Source organism: Macrobrachium rosenbergii, chromosome 25 (assembly GCF_040412425.1).
Source record: "Macrobrachium rosenbergii isolate ZJJX-2024 chromosome 25, ASM4041242v1, whole genome shotgun sequence".
Classification (NCBI taxonomy): Eukaryota; Metazoa; Arthropoda; class Malacostraca; order Decapoda; family Palaemonidae; genus Macrobrachium; species Macrobrachium rosenbergii.
The window spans coordinates 6,415,876-6,439,204 of NC_089765.1; positions in this window are offsets into that span (position 1 = coordinate 6,415,876).

Genomic DNA, 23,329 nt, shown 5'->3' on the forward strand with positions numbered 1-23,329 from the left:
AAGACGTTCTCTCTAATCTATAGATTCAAAAGGCTCTAACCCTCTTATATTAGTAAGGTATCTAAGCAATTTCTCCTGCCGGGGCAAGACAGTTTTCTGGCCTTTCTTCTCCCTACCTTCTGTTATTCACTGTACCCTCGTTTATTAAAGAGAACACTTCATCTTAGATTTATATGCTTAGAAAGAGGGTCAAGACGCCATCGTCTAGAATAGTAACATTTTTCCTTGTGTAGCCAGGATTAACTATTCTAATCCTTCCTTTTGAACAGAAACCAAACTAAAAACCTTCATGAAAAAAGTCTTCAAAAAAAAAAAAAAATCTGAGGTGGTTTGCATCAACTTAGCACCGGTTGATGCATGAAAGCTTTGGCATTACTGTAAATGAGTCGAGTTATTAGTCAGATAACGGTTGGACCAGGATGACATCACAGGAAAACGAAACAATTAACGTTGTCTTTGTCATTCCGTTCATTTCGATCGCGTTATGACAATTTCATGGATGACAAGACAGGACTTCCATTTTCATCTGCAAAATATCTTTTTAATAAAAAAAACGCAATTAGAGATCAAATTAATATACGGTACCGATTCAGTTAGGAAAGATGAATAACAATCTATATTACCACGTTAATCTGAGAAACAATTAGATTTTCTGTAATAGACCACTGATGAAAAATTATCTAAACTATAACGTAATGATGTAAAATGCTCAAATTTTATTACTGAAAGATCTCACTCACATCGTCGAAGGTAGATAGAAGCAAAACAGTATTATTATCACTAATATTAATTACTAATGCCTTTTCAATATCATCTTTATGTTTTTGCATATCAAAGGACTTCTTAAGAATGCACACCACACACCATCTCTCTCTCTCTCTCTCTCTCTCTCTCTCTCTCTCTCTCTCTCTCTCTCTCCTCTCTCTCTCTCTCTATATATATATATATATATATATATATATATATATATATATATATATATACACACACACACACAAAACATAAATATGTATGTATGTGTATATATATATATATATATATATATATATATATATATATATATATATATACAAATATATGTATATATATATATAAATATATGTATGTATATATATATATATATATATATATATATATATATATATATATATATATATATATATATATATATATATATATCTATATATATATACTATATCTCTAAAAGATACGAGACATTATGAAGTCTGGCAAACAATTTCAAGAGTAACTTAGTCCCGTTTTGCATAAAGTTATAGCATACGCTTACCAGCGTATTGCGCAATAACATTTCAACATGTATATATACAATCCCCAAACACCCAAACATCCCAGCGGGGAAGAAGAGATGCCTCCCAAATGAGCTTTAATGAGAAACACCTAGCAGCAATTACGAGGAACCTACATAAAAAAAAAGAAGGTAGAAAAAAAAAAAAAAAAAGGCATCTGGGCGCGCATAAAAAAAGTTCACGTCTGTATTTCATGTTGGTTTTATTTCCTCTAAGAGCCGACATAAAGTGCCGGGGGATCTCTCATTTCGTCGATGCAATCCGCCATTTGATCTTTAATGCATTAATGTATTCCGGAGATAAGATGCCCCAGCTGGTCCGTCAAGCTAATCGTTAACTCTCGGGGCCTGTAACAATACCCACTTAATTTACAATCACGTAAAACAAGGGAGACCCGCATTAGCCCATCGCAGCCGCCATGCTGGATCCCATCTCACAACAGCCCTGAGCAGCTATTACCTGACGAATTACCATATAAAACTCCTGTAATTACGTGTTATTATCCGCTTCTTGGCAACCCCTTAACAGTAAGGTGCAGCCCCCATTCCTCGCTATGACTGGATGGGGGATCGAATAAAAGGATTGGGAGTTGGCAGGATGCGGGTATGAAACACCCAGATGGGAAGAATAATGCGAGATGGAAATAAGGATGCTAATACGCATCCCGCGAAGAGCTGATCAATTTTACTTGTGTGTGTGTGTGTGTGTGTGTGTGTGTGTTTGTGTGTATATATGTATGTATGTATGTGTATGTATGTATGTATATATATATTATATATATATATATATATATATATATATATATATATATATATATATATATATATATACATACACACATATATTTTATATATAATGTACATTTTATATATACAGTATATATATATATATATATATATATGATTAAATAACATTATGCAAATATAATATACAGAAAAATGTAAAGATAAATGAAAAAAAAAAATAATGAGAATAAATAATATGAAGACTTCTGATAAAGAACCACAGATGAAACTACGTATTTGAAAAGGAAAGAAGTCTATAGTTGAGCTGAAAGCGAAAGAACATCGACAGGTGATAATAATTAAAATTGATGCGAGTGGAACGATGTGTGAAGTATAATGGTGGCAGGATCTGGAAGCATAAGTTTCAGGGAAGGGTGGGAGGAGGGGTTAGAATGGAGCCTTAGAATTTTCACCTCAAGTTCTAGTAAGATGAATTCCATTGTCATCTTCCTGTCTAAAATCACCCGGCCCCCCCATTTTTTAGCTGTGACGTTCAGTAATCAGAAATTCCAACCCGACAAAAAAATTGCTTACGATTCTATTAATTCTCATTTCTGGCTGCGAAGAGCTAAATATTCTTAAGACAGGCATCTCAGCATGGAGAACCATTGCATAAACTTGGTCACATATGAAACACAGCAAGGTAGTACTTGATTAATACTGGTACAGTATTCGCGAGATTGGAATAGAGCGCATTACAACCTCTCGCTCGGCTATCCAGGAAGTGACAGGCTTCGCGTTTCCAACGTTTCTGAAATTTGTCACCTGTTGTATGACAGTTTCAGACAACCTTCCGTCTCGCTTGGTTTCAAAGTCATGGACTCGTTGTTCTCTGTCCTATTTATTTGTTATTCAAATAGCTCTTATTTGGGATGACATGAATGACTAAAATATGACGTGAGCTCCAAACTAACCAAAATTATATAAACGATGAGTCATATGAAACCAAAAAACTACGAACAGGGCTACACCATAGGAACTAGTCAAATCATAAATATGAGAAAAAATGAAAGAGAGAAGTGTCTGATAAAATCTTATGGAGAAAGCTGAGAAGTCCGGGATTGTCTGATAATAATAACTACTCACAAACAAACGAAAGAAAGCCTGGGGCATTGCAGCAAACCGAAGGAAAAAAATGTAAAGGCATAACACACACAAACAGGAGCGCCTAAGAAAAACTGATTGAGAGAGCAAATAAATCTAAAGAGAAAAATGCGGCTACGGTATAGAAATATTTTAAACATAAAACTAATAAGCTCTCCTCCTTAGGCCCATTTTATTAAATTATTCGTAAATACGAAATGAGAAGAAATATACTTCAAAGTTGCTATTTCCGTAGAGGCGCCACGCACAAAAACATTCTATACTTCGTTCAAGGAAATATCATCACCCAAAGATTTTCTTTACTTACCAGTAAAGTGAATAATTCCGTACCTGCCAAATGTTTTGGTGCAAAATTTGACCGAAATCGAATTACCTGAAATGAAAGAAAACAAGGAATAAGACACAACGACGCAAGCTTTAAGTCGTTATTATACTTTCTAAGTCGAGACATTTACCGATAAGGACAACAAGTTATCATTAAGCATGAATATGAGTGAAGAAGTTTTGGATAAAGAAAAAACATACTATATTGTTGTGTTGCAATATTTCATAAAAATGGAGGGGAAATATAATCTAAAACGAAATAAGATCACTGAAAATTACACCACTATTAAAGTTGTGTAAACTTTACATAAATAAAAAGAGACAAATTAATCATTGTTCAAAAATCTTGGCATTCTTAGGATTATTACTTTAGGCGTAAAGCCATGATTAGGCTTTCATTACATACAACCCAATTACAGTCAACAAGTCACAGGGAGTTTCTGCACTTGATTATTTGTTTTTATTAAATCAAGTAGAAGTTTCAGTGTTGAAAGAGTAGCAGCAGTGATTTTGATTCTAAGGAGACACAACCCGCTAATTAAACACATTTAGAGGCGAAAAAAAAATTATGGACACTGATTGTTGTCGTATTGGTGGAGGAGGAGGAGGAGGAGGAGGAGGAGGAGGAGGAGGAGGAGGAGGAGGGAGGAGGAGGAGGGGGGAGGAGGGACGATAGACGGCATAAGTTGCTCACCTCCCATGGATAGTATTGCTCCATGGAGCCTCAGTAGCTACATATGTCGAAGATATTTGCTTTCCTTTTGCTACAGTATAACTGTGATTAACCCCATTAACTAGGATGATTGCAACAACATTTTAGCTCCCTGCACTGCAGTAAAACATGTCATAAGCACCTGTCGGCAACATATCGGACACAAATCACAAGCAGGTTGAATACAAGTCAACGACTTATTGGTTGTTCTACCCTGTGCTTCATACGCAATTTGCGGTCGTTAACTGATTTTCAACCTGTTTGTGATATGTATGCAATAAGTTGCTGACGAGTGTTATGTTTTTCTATAATGCGGACACACCCTTAACACTTGTTCGTCCCAATTATAAGATATTCAATTAGACTTACAAACATATTTTAAACTACTTAAATGTCTTAAACCAAAGTTTACAACAACCTGACACTGCCCAGTAATACAAACTTCAGTCAAAATTGTACTTTTCTGTACTGAAATGATCTTTTCATTTACTCATACATTAATCTGTTCTAAACTGAACGGATTTCCACCCCTGCCATTATTTCTTTTTAGTTTTCTGTAGAAGAAAACTGCTGCGCCGGCTTTGTCTGTCCGTCCGCACTTTTTCTGCCCGCCCTCAGATCTCAAAAACTACGGAGGCTAGAGGGATGCAAATTGGTATGGTGGTCAGCCACCCTCCAATCATCAAACATAACAAATTGCAGCCCTCTAGCCTCAGTATTTTTTATTCTATTTAAGGTTAAGGTTAGCCATAATCGTTCCTTTGGCAACGATATAGGATAGGCCACCACCGGGCCGTGGTTAAAATTTCATGAGCCGAGGCTCATACATTATTATACCGAGACCACCGAGAGATAGATCTACTTTCGGTGGCCTTGATTGTACGCTGTAGCGGGTGTACAGAAAACTCAATCGCGCCGAAGAAACTTCGGCGCATTTTTTACTTGTTTTCTTTAGATTAGTCAGGCACGGTGCCAGCACGGACTCTTACTCTAAGAGCAACCCATAAAGGTTACTGCGTGGAAACGCTACCCTAAAAGAAATTATCAATCCCTGGCTGCTCATTCTGTGAGAGTCTTTTAAGAACATGATGCAGCTTTTAATCGTTATCTCCCTTGCTGTGGCGAGCTGTCTGTCAGTCAGCCCTCACAAATCTCTTCCAGATTAACGTCTTCCCCGGTGGGCTCTCCATTTCCAATTTTTCCGACTAGAAAACTGCGTCTTCTTTCTCTGCTATTTTCCTAAACACTCTTGTTCTTTTTTTAACTTTTTCCTTACGAAAAACGAATGAGGAAAGGAAAATATCTTTCATTATTGAAAAGGGAAGAAAGAATACAGATCTGAAATACAGTGAAGTCACTGGAATGAACAACTGTAAACATTAAAAGCCTGTCAAGGAGGATAAGTTATAACACCTAAATGAAGATGCCTCTTGCATTAATAACTGCTCCATAAGACAAGAACGAAAAACAATGTCCTAAACTAAACCTTAACACTTTATTCTTCTTGATTAATATCAACATTAAGATGTTCTGTAAAAAGTCTCAATTTTCTATGCATATAAAATATATAAACACGGGTGTAACATTTATTGCTAGCAACATGACAGTATAATCGTAAATGTGAATGAGTAATTATTTCCCGTCCCACCCCCTCTCTTAAGCATTAAAATATAATATGTACACGTAAATCACTAACACAGTTGTACATCAGGCGGCTGAGCCCCCTAAGCCTTGCTTGGAATCGGCATGGAAAGGCTTATGTCCCATTTTGGAATATTCAAGCCAGGAAGATGACTCTCGCAGATGACCTGTCGACGGCAGATCCCCAGCTAGATACAACTCGAACTCATGTTTCAGCTCTCAACGCATCGCCCTTTTACAGCATCCCTCATCTGCCGGACGTCGCCTTCTCATATGATAAAACATCTCGAGGTTATTGATAATTATGCCCTGCGCAGGTTGGCATAATAAAAAAAAAATTACTGACTACCTTATCTGCACACCAATGATTTTTCGGTGCCACTAAATGATTTTCAAAGACATTTAAAGGTGTCGGGAAAACTCTCTCTCTCTCTCTCTCTAAGGAACATTACAGCGCGATCGCTTAAAACATTAGCATTTCGAATTTTGCATTTTAGATGAACGTGGCGTTCTTTTCAAGCTAAAAGCACCGAATGCCACTCATGAGACGCAGTCGTACGGCCTTTCATTGGAGAAGGACAAAAGAGCTTAAAACGCTCGCAGTTGCATGAAGTTATCTTATCCTTGTTACTGTTTTTAAAATGTTTAACAACCAAATGTGATTTATGAAAATACACAGCATTTCTATGCATACAGTTATTGTAAAAAATCTCTGTCTGTTAACTAGATATCTTGGAAATGTCTTATGAATTTTTTATACTTCCCGCTTTCATAATCAGATCTTTTGGACAGATTTCAAACGTGAAAAAATATAAGGTTTAATATCATGGTTACCAATTCTATGTATTGCAACAGCTGCAACAACACCTCAACTTCCCTATTACCAAATATGTTTGAGTGCACTTCCACTGAAAGCATTATAATCCGAACGAATGAAGAAATTCTCCTTCCCATCTCAGATTTCAACATACGCTAGTTAGAAGATTGGGGGTTGGTCTAATCCACCACCCCAACATGTCATCAGTGCACGAAAATGTAATGCCTGTTTGGGTATTAAAACCCCAACCTGAAACAATTATTCTCTGTCAAAATGGAATTCAAAGGTTAAGTACAACCCCAGTTAATCTTTCAATGAAACGTATTCACATTAGCTAGATATCTTTTGTAAGAGAAATTTCAGAGCCTGGAATCTCTTCTTGTTAAAGGTAAGAAGTAAATATTTCAGTAGACAAACTGTAACTGGACCAGCTTGTGAAATTAAAAGAACAAAAAAACAAAAGGCTTTAAATGCTCACATAGGCAATTGGGTATGCTCTGTTCTAAACTTTTTTAACGAACTTTTTTTTTTTATTTCCTCTCTCACTAATAAGATCGATTATATTCCAGGCAAGAGATCGTGTTTATTTCTCCGGGGTTACCTCGTCGAGGTCTTTCTGTCCTCATGTTATACAATCCCTAGAAATATTGAAAACTCGTGTCTCTCTCTCTCTCTCTCTCTCTCCTCTCTCTCTCTCTCCTCTCTCTCTCTCTCTCCGCCCTGCTGTTACTAACTACAATCAACTAACAACTAAGTACCTAATTCACCAACTAAGTCAACAGAGGCATAGATATCGTCTTTCCTCATCCATTCCCGGAATCGAACGCTGACCATTCAGTTTGGGAGCTGGACGCGCTACCACAGCGCTACGAGATGAAGGACTCCTTAAAATTCCATTCCGAGGCCATTTCAAAATCGTCCACGATCGGTAGTCATCCATTCATAAGAAATTTCAACGGCCTTATTCTCAACAATGCTACGGCTAACAGCCTTTAGATTTACGCATCCTTCGAGATCGTAATTATAGAGTATCGACCTATGCTTTTAACTCGGGTCACCTAAGATCAAATGCTGATGAGAGTGCTTGGAAATATAAAATGAATGCATGTGGCCAAAAGGGAGGAATGATAGAAGGCAAGATGGCAGAAAGGAAGATAGCGAAGTTTCAGACGGACGTGAGGCCAAGAAAAGTTAAAATATTATTACAAATTCTAAAGATAAGAGTATCCAATAAATATTTTTCTCTCTCTCTCTCTCTCTTTCTATCTCTCTAATATATAATGTAAAGTCTCTTCCTTATTGCAAAATAATGTGATTTTGCCCGTGACACAGTAACTAGCCTAATAGTCTTGATTTTAATAAAAAAACAAAAAAAAGGAAGAATGTATTTTTCGATGTCGTTTTACTTCAATTTTAGAGAAATCAGACCAAAGTATATTTTTTTTAATGGATGTTAGTATCTCAATATTCAAATTTTTTAACGGATATTAGTATCTCAATATTCCAATTCTTTTTTAATGGATATTAGTATCTCAATATTCAAATTCTTTTTAATGGATATTAGTCTCTCAATATTCAAATTTTTTTAATGGATATTAGTGTCCCAATATTCCAATTCTTTTTTAACGGATATTAGTATCTCAATATTCCAGTTCTTTTTTAATGGATATTAGTATCTCAATTTCAAATTTTTAATGGATAATAGTATCTCAATATTCAAATTTTTTTTAATGGATATTAATATCCCAATATTCAAAATCTTTTTAATGGATATTAGTATCTCAATATTCAAAATCTTTTAATGGATATTAGTATCTCAACATTCTATTTTCTTAATGGATATTAGTATTTCAATATTCAAATTTTTTTAATGGATATTAGTATCTCAATATTCAAATTTTTTTTAACGGATATTAGTATCTCAATATTCCAATTCTTCTTTAATGGATATTAGTATCTCAATATTCAAATTTTTTAATGGATATTAGTATCTCAATATTCAAATTTTTTTAACGGATATTAGTATCTCAATATTCCAATTCTTTTTAATGGATAGTATCTCAAATTCAATTTTTAATGGATATTAGTATTTCAATATTCAAATTTTTTTTAATGGATATTAGTGTCTCAATTATCCAATTATTTTTTAACGGATATTAGTATCTCAATATTCCAATTATTTTTTAATGGATATTAGTATCTCAATATTCCAATTCTTTCTTAAAGGATATTAGTATTTCAATATTAAAATTTTTTTAATGGATATTAGTATCTCAATATTCCAAATTTGAAGACAGACAAACATGAGAGAGAGAGAGAGAGAGAGAGAGAGAGAGAGAGAGAGAGAGGCGTGGATTATGGAAAGCGACACCATAAAGGGCGTGACAACCTAATTACCATTGGAGAGTTATAATAAGACCAAGAGGACATCAGTATTACAAGACCTACCTACTCATTCCGCACAATGTCTAACCACATTAAATTCTCCTCAATCACCATAAGATAATCCCGAACCACTTGAGCTTCATTGACGTGTGACTAATGTTTGAGGGATGGACTTTTAATGGGTCCCTTTTTGATGATTTAATCGCACGAGCAACTCGATCCATAAGGCCCAGTCCTTCATTAACCTACAAACGCAAAGGGTTACATCATGATCCTCTTCTCAGTCAGGATTATGTATCCGAGAAGTCTCGATTCACAACTCAAAGAGCTAATAATCATGGACGCAGAAGACATAACCTCAAACAAGAAAGATTCCTTTAGAAGAGCGAATTTTGAAGAATAATCGATGAACTGGATAGTGAATGCATGAATAAGACATCCGTGGGTGGAGTTAACAAAGAATAAAAGGTTGTGGACCGGAGGAAAGGTCGCAAGCACCGAAAATCGGCGAGGGAGGTGTTCTTCCAGATAAGCCTCGATTGACCCTTGAAAGATGGCTTGTGTGGCCGTTTTCATTCAAGCACAGTTCGCACCCTGACACTATTCAGCATCCAGAGATCCCGACCTATGTAGACTTTTTATCGTGAACGCTTTGTCAAACGGCAGAATCAAATATTAATCTGTCACTGCAAATGTGATAGTTCTCTCTCTGCTCCATTAATAATTATATTTTCTCTTCAAAGGGGGTAACGATAGTATTTTAATAGTACGCATGACGAGTACTGACTTCCGTGAAATGACAGCTCGTCGGGAGATACAATAGCAATTGAGAGAGAGAGAGAGAGAGAGAGAGAGAGAGAGAGAGAGAGAAAGAGGGCCCAGTCGTCGCTGTCTATTCAGCGATGCCGTTTCAACGCCATCTCGGTGTCGTTCGGCTTTCTTTTAGCATATAATATATTATATGTTATGTGAAATATTTTAGATTCTCCACGCGCAACCCTACTACTTGATTTCGTTTTTAAACAAGTAAAAAATGGGCCAAAGTTCCTTCGGCGCAAACAAGTTTTCTGTACAGCCACTACAGCGTATAAACAAGGCCACCGAAAACAGATCTATCTTTCGGTGTTCTCAGTATCATGCTGTGAGAGCCGCGGCCCATGGAACTTTAACCACGGCCCGGAGGTGGAATATCCTATATCGCTGACAGAAGCACGATTATGGCTAACTTTAACCCTACATAAAATAAAAATACTCCTGAGGCTAGAGGGCTGCAATTTGGAGTATTTGATGACTGGAGGGTTGATGACTAACATACCAATTTGCAGCCCTCTAGCCTCGGTAGTTTTTAAGATCTGAGTGCGGACAGAAAAAGTGCGGACGGACAGACAAAGCCGGCACAATAGTTTTCTTTTACAGAAAACTAAAAACAGCGTGACTAAAAGAGACACTGACCCATTAACGCTTGTCCAGTCTTACCCAAAAAAGCCGTTGTTCCTAGCAATCGAGAGGGACAGAGTGAAAAAGGGCACTGTAGTTTCACCCTTTGGGCTGATTCTCTTTATTATACCGAGAACTTTAAAATTCATTCATGGCGCAAATGACACAAGTTGGAGAATTAGGCAAAGATATTTGCCACGAGATAGTTTACTGTCTATCGATCTGATAAGGTAAGGTACAAAGTGATGTTAAGTTTCGGCATGACCACATAGTTAGTCAAGATGGTTAAATCACATATTCATACCCCGTGCTGTAGTTGTCAGGATGGAAAAGGCAAATCTTAGGCAAGAAACAGGGCTGGATAGGACTCACAAGCCCCCAAAACATTACTGTTAACGAGGGTATAAAAAAATGTCTCAAACTGGTACTGCACAATAGCCAAATACACAAGCGATGGGTAATAATCACTGAACGAGTAGAATAATATAGAATATAGAATTTGGGCCAAAGGCCAAGCGCTGAGGTCTATGAGGCCATTCAGAACTGAAACGGAAATTGAGGAAAAAAGTTTGAAAAGATGTAACAGGAGAAAAACCTCACAGGCGCACTATGAATCAGGTGTTAGGAGAGGGTGGAATGTGAGAAGGAATAAAGAGAATATGAACTGAGGTACAATAAAAGGAATAAAAGGGGTTGCAATTACTAAGGGCCGAAGGGATGCTGCAAAGAACCTTAAATAATGCCTACATTGCACCGCATGAGGTGCACTGAAGGCACTTAACCCCGACCCCGCCTGCCACCTCCTGGGTCACTGGACGAAAGCGAAATGAAATCCATGAACACTCTAGAACCAACCAAGAGATGCCTCTGAAGTGGACTGGTAACGTTGAATGCAACCCTATCGATGGGGTTTCTTCGATGTTCTTCAGCAAGTCCAAAAACAACGAGATGAATTTTACTGAAACATTCAGCTAGAAATGATCCTCAACCAAAATGGTTAAAATTTAGAAAGGTAAATTGCCGCCATGGTGGCACAGTGGTATGATTCTTGGCTACCAGTCGAGAGGGCCGGGGTTCAAATCCCGCCACTCACTGATGGCTCGGATTGCGCCTCTGCATAAATCTGGTAGCCCGTCAACGTAACGGTCGGAAAAAACCCGAGAGGTCCGGTAGGAGAAGAGGTACCAGCCTTCGGGCTGGGGAGTTAAACAGTGGGCCTAGCGACACATTGGCCACGTGTCACAGGCATTGGGACCTGTCCCCCACTGGCTGTCGGCCTAAGAAACAGGAGATCAGCGCCTGCCCTATGAGCCTACAGAGGCCCAGGAGGACTTTAACATTAAATGAAAGAATATTAGACTGTTTCTGAATATAAGAACAGGAATGAATTACAGGTACCTATGAGCAAATGCACTTAATTTATGTTTTCTGATTTTCAGTTGTATATATGTGAGGATTTTTTTTAAATGAGCATTTAAATCAGTGGCACTGAAAGGTCTTGGCGCAATCAGTCAGCCGCTGCATAAGTTCAAACGTTACTCACCGGACTTATCGGTCATGATATCAAGCACTGCCAAACATAAACCGAGATATAGCTTTTTCAATAACGGACACTACTTTAGCCCTTCCAGCAGGAGAGCTACTACCTTCAGCGCAATAGTTTTCTGTTTATTAACCAACGCCACTGAAAATAGATCTGTCTTTCGGTGGTCTCAGCATAATGCACTATGAGCCGCGGCCCATGAATCTTTAACCACGGTCCGGTGGTGGCCTGTCCTATATCGTTGCCAGAAGTACGATCATGGCTAACTTTGACCTTAAATAAAATAAAAACCTACTGACGCAAGTGGTATGTTTGATGATAGGAGGAGGATGATCAACATACCATTTTGCAGCCCTCTAGCCTCAGTAGTTTTTAAGATCTGAGGGCGGACGGACAGACAGACAAAGCCAGCACAAGAGTTATCTTTTACAGAAAAATAAAACTTTTGCCAGTTATGCAATACAGTAACCAAAGTGGCAACATGAAATATTTGTTCTTACGGTACATTAGCGACTACGAGACAGGCAACTATATCTAATTTATTCTGAACTGAAAGAATAATAAGAGGTACATACAAAAAGATAAGTATAACCGCCTTTCAGCGAAATGTTCGAGGAACGTGAAAGCAGCAGTAAGACCAAAGTTTGATGATAAAAAGAAAGAAAAAGTCACTGGACCAACCACTCAAACCTAATCATATACACACACACACACATACTATATATATATATATATATATATATATATATATATATATATATATATATATATATATATATATATGTATGTATATATAATATATATACACACACACACATACGGTGCAGTGAAGGGACATATATCTTATGCATAAAACCGTTTATTGGCCGGCGTTTAATTTATACAAAACCAGTCATATATTATACAAGCATCTATATAAAACCGTTTATTGCCGGCGTATATATAAGCTATATATCGTATATTATATATATATATATATATATATATATATATATATATATATATATATATATATATGTATAGGTAGGTGAGAAGGCAAGTTAACGTCAAAATAACTTGCATCTCCAGTAATACAAATTTCCTCTGAATATTCATAAATTCTATGAAACTGCTCAGCCATCCCTCAATAATTTGGAAATTAAAAGTTAGCGAAAGAAATATACGACACTTTTGATATTTTGGGGACTTAAACCGTTTTCAGAATTTTATCCGAGAAGCAAGTAAATACAAAAAGCCCACACTATAGCGATCAGAGGCAATACTCATATACTACTACTACTACTGCTAATAATAATAAATAATAATAATAATAATATAACAATAATAATAATAATAAAGAATTATCTTCGAAGTGACCTCTGATACTTTCAAACTACTCATCGCCTGGAGGAAAAAAAAAACATGGTACATATCTAATCTAATAAATAAAAACTTGAAATCAATTATCGGTTCCTGAATATACAGCATAATAAATCTCGCCCTTCATTTCAAATTATTATAATAATACTAATAATCACCTGGAGCGCCTCGGTCTATAAATCCTCTGCGGCCGTAAGCGCAATTACATACAAAAACCGACCACACATTTCGCTAATACAGATCTTGTAACAAGCAAACCGAATGCAGTTATACGGCTAATTGTCCGCGGGCCTGTTTTTTCTTCATTTCAATTTGAATATTTGACCTTACGAACCTGACCGAGGGGTTGATTATCCAAGGGTCTGCCCGATCGCAAGCTTTCACCAAATATTAATAATAAGCCGCGTTACCAAGCAGACCGTCGGAGGGGGTGCAGAGAAAATTCCTTTGTATATATTCTCATTCCGAAGGCACCACCACATAGTGCCTTTTAGATCTCGGTTTGCCCAGATTTATTCATAAACTTCGGCCAACCGTTTCACTATATAGTTTTTGCTAAGCAAAGGATAAAACTCGATCGGGCATGACTGATGCTGTGTGGGCTCCGCTGCCCCAAAACCCAGCCCGAAAAGAGGGAAGGGGGGGTTGCGCGATGGGTCAGGATATGCTATTCCAGGGATGGATCTAACTTCAACCCTTTTCGTCCGCTGGGTGGGTTGGGTTGGCTGGAAATCCTGAGACGCATTTGGGTAAAAAGAACAAATCGATCGGGACCAAATGAATGCGAGTTACCCGTCCGCCGGAGGATTTACTAAACGGCCTCGGTGGTAATTCCACATGATGAATGAGTTTTAATGTCGGAGTGCCGAGAGGCGTATGGTATGCCACCGCGCTTTGGCAGCTCCCAAAAGAAGGCTCCGAAATATAAGGTCCCACATTTTCTGCCGCGAATAATCAGGAAAGACCTTCCCGTGTTGCGTGCTTGCATCGCGTTGGGAGGAGAGAGATGGTCGTCTCAGGAGGAGGAGGAGGAGGAGGAACAGCAGAGGGGAGGCAAGGGGTCATGGGGGTGCCAGAGGGGAGCCCCCAGCGTGTGCAATATGGGCGTGCGTCGTGTGTGGGCGTTCGAGAGGTCAGAAGAGGTCGCCACCCCCGCGGGCATCCCATCACCATAATGACTACAATCCTACCAGCAACCACTATCATCACCATCACCCACCCCATGATAATAGTCCTTTATAGTATAATTACCGTTTAATTTGAATACCATTAAAGGAAAGAGGAAGACTGAAAACTCCTAAAGAGGATCGAAATGTCTTCGGTGCCAAAATAACACCTATTACATTGAGTACCCAAAGGCAGGTTATGTCCGCATCACCATTACCAAATGATGTTACTTCCCCTCAACAACCAATCTCCCCCCCCAAAACCCCCAGTCTCAAAAAAATTTCAATCCAAAGATAAAATTATTGAGATTTTTTGGGGAGGGGGAAATTTTTATCTTTATCCCAGGAAATGAATGCCTAAAAGTAATTAGATACATCACTCATTAGAATTATATGCTTGAAAACGGATCGTTGTTGTCATATATAACAATATCAAAATTAAATCGGCAGTTCATATATTCCTTGCCCGTGATACCACGTGCCTGAAGTATAATGAAAATTCCCTAATAAATTAAAGGAACAATAAATCGATGGGTGAGATTAGTTAGAGACGGGCAAAACCCACCGGGCAGGTGTTGGCGGAAACTTTCTTCAACATTTTGCAATTCCCGCTTAAGTCATGGTAGGGAACTGACTGTTAGGATATTTACACGCCAGTTCCTGTGAAGGAATCTGACAGCAAAATTTCACTGCGATGAAATATGCGGAGATTTGCATAGCTAAACATAAACAGTGTTCCTCTAAAGGTCAAGACAATACTTTTCGAAAAATCTCGGGGAATCCATAATTTTTTAGGGAATTCAAAATTAATGCAATATATTTTGCGTATGCCTCATGACTTATGACCCTTTGAACGAAGAGCACACAAAATTATAAGACGTGAATTAAAAACATTTTTCATTTTACAAATTAACCATAAAAATATAACAAAACGGACGGCGCCTCTAATGAAAAAGGTGAAACACTCATACACCTAACAAAACTGGATCATATCAGAGCATCTAAACAGCCCTCGGAGCTTGAAGATGCAAAACTTATTGTGTGATAAACACCACATTCACAAGCCGAAAGGCCAGAGGTTCTGAGGGGCCGTAGGAAAACGATTTTCAAACAATACTTTATCGCCGGAGGACCATAGCGGGGCAGGCTCTCAAAACTAACACCTCTTTTACGTGCTATTTAGCACCTTATAAGTCCAGCGTGCGATGCTTGAAGGCACACTCGAGAGAAAGAGAAAACTTCAAAGTGAAACTTAATCAGCAATCTCGTGTTAAGTGACTCTCCGACGGTCACTTTATGTAAGTGACGAGACATCTGGCACATCGTGGCAAATTCCATCCAAATAAATGGCGCGTATATTAAGCACAATCTCTCAGGTAGCCGAGCAGCGTCCTATGATTCGCAGACGGATAAGACACATCGACGCCTGCGCGCGTAAAGGCAAAATCACCCCTAGATGTCGTGTGGTCTCTGACTGTCCTCACGCCTTCGGTTGGGTGGTCCAGGCGATCACGGATTAGTGGATGAGAAGCCCGAATTGGACAAACGGCTATTAACAGCCATGTCCATGGGGGTCAAGTAGATCGACGGTGGCTTACAAATTACAGGTGCCTTACCACCTACGTCTCTCTCTCTCTCTCTCTCTCTCTTCTCTCTCTCTATACTTCACCTCCCAGTTTCTCATTCAGTATCACAGCCATCGCCTCCCTCCAACACTTATACACGGTAATTTTTTTTTCTTCTTTGATATTCTATTCAATTTCCTTCTAGATTTGTGGATACCTGACTGCAACCCTCGATTCTGAACCAGACTCTACAAGCATGTGGCTTCGCCTACTTTAATAACCAAACCCGTTCCGGGTAATTCGACTGGATTATTCGAAGTGTCACTGAAACTGAGACCGAGACGGTGAGCCTCAGTAGGTATAAATGACTCGAGGAAAATGGACGAAAACGACTTTTAAAAGTTCAAAAGGCGAGTTGACTTCCAATAGAGGATTATAACCAAAACAAAAAACAATGACATCAATAGTGAATAGAGAAGATTTTAGAACCTATGTAGCAATTCTGATAACTAAAAACTTACATTCTTCGATATTTACTCCAAAGGAAAGTCACTTAGTTTCGACACAGTTTCATTATTTCATTGCTATCAATTTCGAAGCCTCCCCTTCGATATTGTCAGACTTACGAAGCCCACACTCAGGAGAAGAAGAATGAGAATAATGGGAGCAACACCAACGTTATCTACCCGCAGAAAGGGTGGTTCTAAAAATAACAGTGCAAAAGCTAACAACAACATAACAGCAATTTGAGAAGACGTATAAATTGAATTGACCATACACTACAACAGCAATTGCAACAATAATCACAATAGCCATAAGCAGTGAAAGTAATGATGACGATTAAGCAAAGGTCTTAACAGCGTGTGCCAAACCCCGTACAAATGCATCATCCACTTCTGTCTTCGTAAAAATGAACGAACACACACACACATACATACATAAACTGTGCATGCGGTTAAGGGTTGAAACTGTAGTTATATCCAAAGATTAATAGCGAAGGGCAGAAAATCGCCTTTTAAAATCAGCTTTAAAATAAAACCACTACTGGCAAGTAATTTTTCATCAACAACGGAAAAACTCAATTAAAACGCCACAGTTCCTGGTCAAAGACATTACTCTGGGAGAGATGCAGCTAATAATATTACGTAGTATCACTTTCGCAGTATGAACAGGTAAACCAGCAAGGTCAATGTTAAAATGAGACAAATTTAATTCTGTTTATTATTATTTTCATGCCTCAGTCTAAAGCTGCTGTTCTTTCATCTCCCTAACAAGGGACTACACTGAAGTAATAACTCGAAAAATATATATGCATCATTAAACAACTAAGGTTTTACTATACGACGTTCATTTGCGCTGTGTCAGAGATACCCTACTCGTCTCTCCTTGGCAGCTTTGTCCATTTTCATGTTTTTTTTTTCGGCGAATTATTTTTTACGCGTCTTATCACTGATAATTACATGATTCCTTCCTTGTGCCACTGACCTATGAACGTATACCTTTTCTGAATAAATTTTTTTTTCTCTCTCTCTGAATGGTCTTCGAAACTTTATCAAATGTAACCACACACGCATTTGAAAGGTACAAACAAACGCTGAACTAATAAGCAAATGGGCGGGGGCGAAAATCAGCATCGGTGAACGGAATGGTTCCAAAAAATAAATAGATAAATAAATGAAAACAGCGTAAATGAATAGATTGTCAGTGGAAAATCATGAATTGACAATACTATCATTTCCCCTGGATGTAAGGCAGTGATCAGTTTGGGAGGTAAAACTGCAGACACCTAACCTAGGAAAGACCTCAGGTGTGTATGTGTATGTATGTGTGTGTGTGTGTGAGTGTGCGTGTATAAGGTGTAGCTGTGTGATATCCTGGCTTGTTCTCCAACCATGAAAGGTTCCGACAGGCCAATGAGCACACACAGTTAGGTCAGGAAAGGTCAATGAGTGGGATGGGAGGGGGCTGTAATAAGAGGGGGCTAAGAACACTGCAAGCGGGGCTTAAGAGGCGTGTTTTCGAAGCTTTGGCGTTTGAGCCGTTGGGATTCTTTATTCTCTTCTTTTTTTTTCTTCTTCTTCTTCTTCTTTTTTCTTTTTCTTCCTCCGCTTTATCTTCCCCCCTTCAGCTTTCGTCTTATCATTATCTGTCTCTCTATAACTCACATCTCTCCAAATAAGTTTGCCCTCCTCAGAAACAGACAAGAATATTCTCACACAAAAGTTCTCCTGCTATCAAAGTGTTCCCGAGGGCGCTGTGAACGGAGCTCTTGGGCGGATTCTTTCAACCATCGGTAAAGTCCTTCATAAAATCCTCATCTTGAATATTGTTTGGAAGTAGGTGTGTTATAAGGCAAATAACTATAATCTGAGCATAAAGACGGACTTCACTGTATGTACATACATACACAAGCATGTACTTACAACTATACACACACTATATATATATATATATATATATATATATATATATATATTATATATATATATATATATAGTGTGTGTGTGTGTATATATATATATATATATATATATATATATATATATATATATATATACTATTTTTCTCATTTCTCTCTCTCTCTCTCTCTTTATATATATATATATATATATATAAAGAGAGAGAGAGAGAGAGAGAGAGAGAGAGAGAGAGAGAGAGTGCAAATTGACTTCTAAACTGAGTATTTGTAGCGGGGGAGGCCAAGGAGCTTCGGATCACGAGAGAGCACAGGGTTCTTGAGGAAAGGATGACTATTTTTCCTCGCTATTCCATTCAAATTAGTAACGAGAGTATGAATTGAATTCCTAATTCTCCCTTTTTCGTAGAAACGGAAAAATAACCCACCTTAAATATTCCTAAGTGCTGCAAAAGCAACTTCCAATGGCTAATACTTATGTCGATTTTCTTAATCAAAATATTAGTATTCGATCTTATCTGGATGTCGAGACCCCGGCCAGTCGACACCAATCGATCGCTAAGATAAGGGAACGTAAATCACTCAAGACTCCAGCCCAGAACACATGATTAAAGCTTCATTGTAAGTTGATGGTTTTATTCATGAGGAGAGAATCACGTCTCATTACATAAAACACATGTCTTACGACGGCCATACGTTGTCTAGTTTTTGCGCGAGCAACTGCGTCGTGTGAGTGTAAATTTGACTTATGCACTTACATGTGTACTGTGTGGTTTCGAGAATGTTGACTACATCTCTGCATGTATGTGTATACATGCATAAAAAGGCATAAACGTCTGTCTGTGAGCGCATGTGCAAGAGTGGGCATGCGTTCTCGACTTGAGGCGCCTCCCAAGTAAGGAGCCAACAAGAGTGGAGAGACGGAAGGACAAATTTACCTTCACTCTTACATTTATTTACAGAGGAATCTCATTGGAATACATTTCTGAGAGGAAATGATATATCTCTAAAGCCGTTTCTCTTCGCTTATCTTGTGAGCGTTTCCGCTTCAGTTTCATCCGACGACTCTACAGAAAGTAGAAAATAACGTTATGGATGAACGGCGAAAATTAAATAAAAGACGAACGTAAAGCAGGAATGACTAACGGAGAATGGGAGAAACCGACTGCCTAGATGCGACAAGATAAAACCTATCGGGATTAGTCAGTGATGACTCTGACCTTTCTGCTCTCGAAATGTACAGGAATCATCTCCGCCCAGTGCTAATGCCAAAACAATATGTACAGGGGATTTCGAGACGGGGCGACACGAAGCTACATGGAAACGCCGCAGTTTTCTTGAACTTTATTTAGCCTCCTGACCTCCAGCGCAATAGAGATCACCTTGAATCACTTTTACAATCCTTAACAGCAAAAGAGCTTCAGATTGGCTCCATGCAAAGCACTGAGCCTTCACACACAGAGAGAGAGAGAGAGACAACATAGAGAGAGAGATAGAGCAGAGAAACAACTTCCATAAAATTGCAAGAAAGAAAAAAAAAAATTAAACGAAATAGAATACCAACATACTCGGGAAATACAAATTTACCAAGTGTTCGACAATTCTTATGACAAGACCATAACAGATGATGAAATATAATACCAATTAATCGTTTACTAAAAGGACAAAATCAGCAAGTAATTTTAACCTACTTGAAAATCCGCATATGAGGATTTACATATGCCCCATATGCAAATGATAATGATTTATCACTGGAAATTTCTTACATATTGCCATGAATCCTGACATTACCATTCCCCTTGATTTTCGAAATGGAGGGATAATTTCAAGCTAAATAAATTCTGTACGTGATATGGGAAACGATATTCTAGTTGGATGTTAAAATGTTACTTCTGACTGAGATCTTGTTACTTGTGTCTGACCGCTCTTCCTCTGTACTATTTGCCGTTATTACAAGACTTAGGTGATGTTCATCAGGCCTCTGTTCCGCTCAAAACCCCTTTTCTTTTTTTCCAAATTACATCCTCCACTGCCTTTTTTTCAGTTTAATGAGAAAAAAAAAACAGCTAATATGACAAATCTTTTAGTTTTCTGTAAAAGAAAACTATTGTGCTGGCTTTTTCTGTCCGTCCTCAGATCTTAAAAACTTCTGAGGCTAGAGGGCTGCAAATTGGTATGTTGATCATCCACCCTCCAATCATCAAACGTACCAAATTGCAGCCCTCAGTAGTTTTTATTCTATTTAGGTTAAACTTTAGCAATAATCGTGCTTCTGGCAACGAAATAGGATAGGCCACCACCGGGCAGTGGTTAAAGTTTCATGGGTCGCAGACCGTACAGCATCATACTGAGACCGCCGAAAGATAGATCTATTTTCGGGGGCCTTGATTATACGCTGTAGCGGCTGTAAAGAAAACTCGATTGCGCCGAAGAAACTTGGACGCATTTTTTACTTGTTTTCTTTACACCTCAGTTACCTCTGTTAATACGACTGCTGTTAAATCCAGGCCTATAAACAGCATATGCATATGAGCATGTTTATACACACATTACACTTGTTACAATGTGAATCAGAAAGTATGAACGTAAATGATTTACAACATTTAAATTGACACACAGATTTTTATTATCTTGAGCAAAACACAAGACTTAACAATGGACAAGGCATTGAGATTCATTAACGATTCTGCAGTAGAGCAAACGCAAATGACCCTACAACATTTAAATTGGACAAGGTACTGAGATTTTATTAACGATTCTGCAGTAGAGAAACGGAAGGACTCTAAACATTTAAATTGGACAAAGACATTGAAATTCTTATTAACGATTCTGCAGTAGAGCAAACGCAAGTGACTCTAAAACATTTAAATTGGACAAGATATTGAGGTTCTCGTTAACGATTCTTGTTATAATGTGAATCAGAAAGCACCCGTGAACGCAAATGACCCTACAACATTTAAATTGGACAAGATACTGAGATTTTTTATTAACGATTCTGCAGTAGAGCAAACACAAGTGATTCTAACATTTAAATTGGACAAGGCATTGAGATTCTTATTAACGATTCTGCAGTAGAGCAAACGCAAGTGACTCTGAAACATTTAAATTGGACAAGGCATTGAGATTCTTATTAACAATTCTGCAGCAGAGAAAACGCAAGTGACTCTAAAACATGTAAATTGGACAAGGTATTGAAATTCTTATTAACGATTCTGCAGTGGGGCAAACGAAAGTGACTCTAAAACATTTAAATTGGACAAGATATTGAGGTTCTCGTTAACGATTCTGCAGTGGAGCAAACGCAAGTGACTCTAAAACATTTAAATTGGACAAGATATTGAGGTTCTCATTAACGATTCTGCAGTAGAGCAAACGCAAGTGACTCTAAAACATTTAAATTGGACAAGATATTGAGGTTCTCATTAACGATTCTGCAGTAGAGCACACGCAAGTGACTCTAAAACATTTAAATTGGATAAAGTACTGAAATTCTAATTAACGAATCTGCAGTAGAGATAACGCAAGTGACTCTAAAACATTTAAAGTGGACAAGATATTGAGATTCTTATTAACGATTCTGCATTAGAGCAAAAGTGAGTGAAGGATTTGCCAGACAGGATTTGTGTTACGCACTCAATTTCAACACGACACAGACAACACAGAACAGAGGAAGTTATTTATTAAGGCCGAGTTCAAAATCTAAGATTACAACTCCTCTAATAATCTAATTACGGCAAAATATTTAAAAAAAAAGAAAGAAAGAAAAAAAAAGATTACCCCATGGCTTGATTATACCTTTGAAGAAAGCGGTTTCATTATAGAGGACGTTGTTCGAATAGAGTGAATTACCCCGGACTCATTTTTAACCCTCAAGTACTCTTCTATTCTCTTCATTTTCTTCCCCCTTTTTTTTCTTTCGCTCTTTTCATCGTTACAGAAGAGATAATGCTCAAGTAGATGATGCCTTGAACTTTAATCTCCAACGCATAGCCAAAGGTGGAACGCTTACTGGGGTAGATTATTATTACTCAATGAGAAAAAAAACATCACTGGGTGGTCTAAAAAGAATGATGGCCGACAATTATCGACAGGCATCATAAAAAGAGGCAAAGAAATTGCTGTGTTGAGTGATCTCACGCGTGCGTGTATGGCGCTACTTCTGAGCGTCGCTGCACTGTGCACAGCTGGCGAAATGTGTTGTAAATCATATATCTAAAACAAGGTATATTTACACTGATGCTTATATGGTATACGATGATTTACATTGCAACGATAATCATAGCATACTACTGTAGTAATAACGATAGATTTTCTTCTGTAATATACTAAAAAAACCTTCAGCTGTTTCCTTTCTTATCTTCAATTTTACTTCCTCTTGTTATATATAATAATAGTCCATTCAGCTGTGTGCAACGTTTGAAAATCTAATTAAGAAATTATCGGTCTTATCTAAATTTAATATTATGAAAACTTGCGTAGAAAAATCTAAGATGAATTATGACAGCTTCGGTTTAACTTGAACTGATGAGGAAATTCAACAGCCTTTGAAACATTAAAGTAAAATCGCTTTCACTGGTGCCATTCGTTAAATAATATTGCATTACCTGAAGAATATACAAACTAATTATGAGTAACAGGAATAACAGCTGTTCGACTTTCCGCACCTCTTCAACTTTCGTCTCCAAGTTAGCCGTTTTTGACCGCAATCAATCTCAAATCTTTCTTCCCTCAGGCATTTCATACCCTAAGATTAGGAAAGAATCAGAAA